Source organism: Orbicella franksi, chromosome 10 (genome assembly GCF_964199315.1).
Source record: "Orbicella franksi chromosome 10, jaOrbFran1.1, whole genome shotgun sequence".
Classification (NCBI taxonomy): Eukaryota; Metazoa; Cnidaria; class Anthozoa; order Scleractinia; family Merulinidae; genus Orbicella; species Orbicella franksi.
The window spans coordinates 4,733,281-4,739,280 of record NC_138154.1 but is presented as its reverse complement, the minus strand read 5'-3'; the positions used below and the strand labels follow the sequence as shown (position 1 = coordinate 4,739,280).

General features: G+C 38.5%; 1 protein-coding gene and 1 pseudogene across 1 annotated transcript in view; both read right to left on the bottom strand.

The window, feature by feature from the left end:
- LOC145501132 (uncharacterized) overlaps nucleotides 1–6,000 on the bottom strand; it is a 329,746-nt gene that overhangs the window by 107,114 nt on the left and 216,632 nt on the right. The gene's annotated exons all lie outside the window — the stretch shown is intronic.
- Nucleotides 3,269–3,976, bottom strand: LOC145501097 (uncharacterized; annotated as a pseudogene).

The window sequence follows — 6,000 nt, the reverse complement described above, 5'->3', positions numbered from 1 at the left end:
AAGCTCAGATATTCATCAAAATATTTTGCACAAATTTACAGAGACCAGTATGGAACCACCATGTTGGTGTACCTCCGTGGTACACCTACATTGCGGCCAGAAAATATTGTAAACATCTGGAACTTACTTTGGCTATCTAGGCGACTGATTATCTGTACTGAACAAACAAGCATTTACATAAGCACTTTTCCTAATACTTTAACTTCTAAATGGGCTAAAAATCTTGAGATAAGTGTGATTTCGACAACCGCGTTCGTAGGTCTATGTCACGCATCGCCATAACTATGAAATTCAAAATGTCTCGCTTGCTTGAGAAACACAAATAAAGACAAAGGCTAAGGAAAATAGACTGAAATGTTTATAGGTTGATATAAAGACTTTGACTCATTTCACACCCTAAAGACTTGCAAACGAGTAATAAGCTATTCATTGATTCCAAGAAATGCAATCAAAAGAAGAATAGCTTAAGCACATCAATTCGATTGAATTTCATACAACTTCAAATGCAGAACAGTTAGCTCAATTGCAATATAGCTATTGCTTCTCAGTATAACGACTGCCTGGGTACACGCAGCAAAGCGTCTAGTTACAGCTTTAAAATTTATACTTGAATAATTTCAGTACTGTTTCAACTCCAGTCTTTTGGTAAACTCAGCATTTTTATCTGAACAACCAAGGCTTTACGGACGGGTATAACACAATAGAAAACACAATGGAAAAGTCCAGTATTTTCCTGTGTATTTATAATGAACAAGTTGAGGTCCCCTCTATAAACTGTTGTTGATACATTGAGTGATGTTGATATGTCTTGTTTGTAAGGTAGAAAAGAACTTTGGTAGACCAAAGTAATGCTGAAGAGGTTTGATGAATGGCTTGATTGAAACCCTGCAGGTACTAGGTAGTGCCACTCGTCCCTTTTTAGTGTAAAAGTTAAACATATCTTTTAGAATTACCCACCAGTCGGTTCAACAAATATCATCTGTTTTCAAACTGCAATAGTATGTTTGTCAGGGTTTAAATAAAGAAGGGAAATGTGAAGTTTCTCATTAGCGGTTTATTTATTTCTTGCCTTAACTGCATCTGTAAGAGAGACCAAAAAGTTCCCGAGTTAGTGGCTTTAATATTCTGCAAAATGTAAATTTGTGACAAAAGAAACCAGGAAAGTGCTCAAATATCACTGTAGACTCTGTGGCACCTAGTGAAAGCGCAAATTAATTTAATCAGTCTTTGAGGAGACTCATTCATTGATGCAGGATAATATTGGCCAAGTAGCGCTGTTTACCTTCAGTACTTCTCATTGAAATGCTTCCCAGTGGTATCAATCAATATTGTTGCGTGTTAATTTTGAATTGTTTTATTGTTAACAACAAAGGTGGCAACAGAAAAATAAAGTGATATTCCGTGACTATGTGATAACTAAATTAGTTCTTGTTCATCTGTAATAAGAAACTTTGCGTTTTGAGAAAAAACAAAACTGTTTCTCTTCCATTTCTTCATCAGATAATTAACTTTCTTTCATTTATTCCCCAAAACAAGCTCATCTTCCGTGTGTTTTGGAGAAGACAAGAATTTCATGTTACATAACTTTGTGAGGAAAACAAAAGTATCAAGTTACAAAGTTGGCGGGAAGAGCTAAATTGTCACGTTTGTTCAATGTATTATTGAATTTAAAATGAACGAAAATCATCTTAATACAGCAGAGTAAAATTTAAAAGCTGTTGTGACAAACAGTAATTGTACGTAATTTTCGGACCTTGAATGAAAATACAACCTTGAAACGTACTCACTGCTAAGGGGAAAAGCCCTACTAGTCTACTATCTGAGATTGTCTCACTAGTTGTATGACTTAGTAACCAAACTACAAATACTACGAAAACTATGAGTACTGGTTACTAATGACTCCACGTGCTTTATGAAGTTTAGTATTTGGAGAGTAATGTGGTTGAGACCTTGTTAAAAATGACAACTTAAGACACTCAAGTATGTTTGGTTATCTTGTTTACCAGTTGTTTCAGTTTGATTGGTCCTTTTGTGGTTGCTAGCAACAAACAAAACAAAAGTACTTGTTTACAGTCTAGTAATTGGTGCACACAAGTAACAAGAAAAGCAAACCATTGGTTACAGTATACAATTGGCCCACGCTTGCAACCGACAAGGCTACGCAAGACAAGGAAAACAACAGTGTTTGCCAGATTACCTAGCTATCATGATAGTTCAATGGAAATGAAACTGGAACATGTAATAAACAACAGCTCTGTAAGGACGAAATGTATGCCCCACAAATAAGGACATACGCAAGTAAGCATCTTCAGTATATTTGTATTTAAACCACTTGAACTTTGTTATTTGAAACTTAACTGTTGTCAAAAAAGTGCCCTGCCAGCTGACCAAACATGAACACAATATTTGAACTGGTTTTGTAACCTTGGTTTTAGAGCATATTTTACGCAATTGTTATGCTGATTAGTATCAGTTATGGGACTCTCTGGTTGGCTCTGTGTGTATGACTTACGTATGAGTCGAGTGTGATTTTTTGGGGTGACTTTTAGTTAATAAAAGGTTGACTTGTAAGCGGTTGAATATGGTATGAGAAGCGCAAACACCCTCACTAGCATTGTAATATACAATGTAATGAAGGATATTTACTGGATATACAAAAGGTCTAGAATTGAGTGCCAGAGCATTGGCACTCCAATAATTTAACTCGGAAATAGCTTCAGTAGTAAGAATAAACATGGCATTCCAATAAGCGCTGCTGGCAATAACAGAATGCAGTGTTTTCGTCATAATTTTGCAAATATGACCAAAAACAAGCACACAGGAAATGATTCACCCAGTAAACTGGGCCAGAATCCTTGGAGTAACTATGCAAGAACTAGAATCCTCTCCAATGGATGCCAGCAAAACTGATATCTTATCTTCAGGAATAAACAATAAACCCCAGGAAAAATCCCAATGAAAATCAAGCCAGGGAAGTAACTTAACAGGGATTCACATACATTTATCCTTATAATCAAATGGTATGTAAAATATGCTTAGAGACACCAATATTTTGAAATATTAGCTTTAAGCCTACCCTTAACGATAACCTGACTATAGCCTTCAAAATATTCAGCAAAGTTAGAATCAAGAGAAATGTGATCCATCAAAGCCAAAGTGAGAGTACTTATCTGGACCCAATCTTGCAAGAACATTTGCCAAATCAGATGGTGGTTGACTTTGTGGACACCGCTCTGATGCCAGTGTTGGTGAAACTACCTCTTGTCTTCTAGAATAGGGGGCAGGCTGGCAAATTAGCCCAGTGTCCATGTGTATGCTGATTGCAGCTAAAGGAGATGTCAGAAGGCTGGACTTGTATGGCATGAAAAGGCTGAGAAACATTGGAGTGAGGAGAAAGTGGAAGAGATGCAGCAGAAGCAGAAGATCCGGGAAATGTGTGTAGCTTAAAAATATTGGGATTTGGGAACATTTCACAACCTTTAACCACAAGGTTTGGCTGACTTCTGTTTGACCTTGGCAAATGCATGTCACTCAGCTGCTCGAAGCTTCTCATCTTCAGAATCTTCAGCAAGCTCATCAGACTCATATTCCTCAACTGAGCCCAGCCAGTGGGACTTTTCTCAGCAAAGTGGATCAACTTTAATGTGCTTCTCAAGGTTAGACTTGGCCTTTTGGAGATGTCCTTGAACTGCCAGCAGGTTTCTGTCAGACAAATTAGAGATAGCCAGATCAAGGCAGTCAAGGACCTGTGAATTTAACTCAAATTGGATTCTGCTTCCTTTAAATTGAAGTGAACTAGCGGTCTTAGTTCATGCCAAGTCTCAACCTCCCATTTGTCCAAGGAGCACTTGAAATCACCAAAAGTTGTCTGTAACTTTGCATCAAGGAGGGAAGAAATTAGCAAAATTGTGTCAGAATTAGAAATGTTTATCAACTGAGGTTGGAATGATGCAGTCTCTGGCGGTGGATGAAGCATAGCATGAAAGTGTAAGAACGGTGGTCTAAGAAGGTATATTCATTAAAATAACAAACTAACATTTTCCATTTTGCTTGCTTCCAGTTGGAACTCTCCAAAAGAATTGCTAAATTGTGGTGCTAATAGAAACCAGGCACACCAGTTTTCTTTTGTTAATTGGGTACATTTCATGTGCATGGATGGATTTGATTAGGCAAAATTAACTTGTGAGCTTTCCATTTGACACTTCAGTTATTCTGATGAACAATCATTAAAGTGTGCTACTACCATGTATGCTGCCAAATCAGTCCAATGATCACTTCTTTTTAATTTCAGGTACCACCACATAAACATTTTGATAGAAGACTTTTCTCACTCAGGGTTCAAAGATTGGTAATATGGCATTAGCTTCTGCCTTTGAAAGTGGATCTTTGAGAGTATAATCTGCTGTTACTGAGATCATCTCTCTGGAAACCAAACCACGAAGTTCCCCCTCAGGACAGAGATCATAGTTTGAACTGTCATCAGTTGACTTGCTGTGGTGTCAAATAGCCATTATTGCATTCTGCATTGCATCAAGACTGTACTTGTTCTTTTTGATGGTCTTTCTGTGATAAACTCTTATCAATACGTTTGTCTGTCAGGCTCCCCTTTCCTCCAATATGTCTACCATAACCCAAAAGGCTTTCTGAGCCTCTTTAGGGAATGAAGGCCTGAACCTAAGCACGTTTGCACATGGCCCACACATTCAAGTTTTTCTACCACAGCATCACCATATACAGGCTTTTCAACTAAGAGTTTGTGGGCCTTGCTGTCATGATCTCCTTAAAATGATCTCCTAAAAATCCCAAATTGCGCAAACCATGCTGTTTGACTGACCTTTCAAAAATGTTCGGTAAGCCATTAGCATCCATTGACTCTGAGGATCCGCCAAAGTTAGTATGGCATTTATGTTGATGTTGTATCACTCACTAATGTAATAAGAATCAATCACTTACGTAATACTAAGCACTAATGTAACAAAATACAAAAAGATAAACTCAGAAAATTTGCTCAAAATTAAAATACTTTGTAATTACATTTGCAATGTCATGCAAATACTTTTGCTTGAATAGAGTCTGACTGGACACTGAGAGATGGTGTTAGCTCTCTAATTAGCAGCATTTCATGAGCTAAACAATTGTACTTATTCTTGCACTTCCTGAGAGTGGAAAAATATCTGTACAGGTCTTTCGGAACAATACACATCTGACAGGAATTCCATGCCTAGTATGGCAGAATCTTCAATGTCTGCTATCAACACGCTAATGTTAACATCTTGACTTCCAATTTTCACTAACAACCTACCAGAGCCGTATGTACTGGTTTTACAGCCATCTGCTACAGACACTTGTGAACCATCTTCATGCAAGGGAAACTTCAAACTCTCAGGCAACCTGTTGTAGCACTCATAGGATAAGATATTTCTCATTGCACCCGTGTCCACCAGCCAAACAAGCTTACACTGTCCAATAAAACCAATAACATAAAGTCCATATGACCGGGATTTCTGATCAGGCAGCACGGTCATTCCTCCATCACAATTGCTAACAACAGTGTCATTAACTTTAAGCCCTTGTAAGTGGTTGCTCAGGCATCCTCTGGGGCCCTTGGGGACACCCTCCTCCCGTTTCCCGGAGGCTGGGTAGATTCCAGTCTTGCTCTGTATCTGGGGCATTGTTTTCTTAAGTGTCCACTCTCTCCACAAATCCAACATTCCCACCTTCCCCTGGGGGGTCCCTGTGGCTGCTGTTGTTTGGCCAGAAACTGATTTAACTGGGCAATGATGTTTGCCTGGGCTTCTAATTGGTGTTGCTGCTTGTCTATTTTGTGCTTAAGCCCATCAACTTTCATTTGTAATTGTGTTCGTTCGGTTTCCATGGCTCTAACTTTAGTATCAGCCCACCTGAAAGAATTATTACTATCTAACAGTCTGAGGGATTCTAGTTCTCTTGCGAGGGAAAGGGTGTCATCAAGTGTGTTGGGTTTCTCCCGCTTAAGGTACA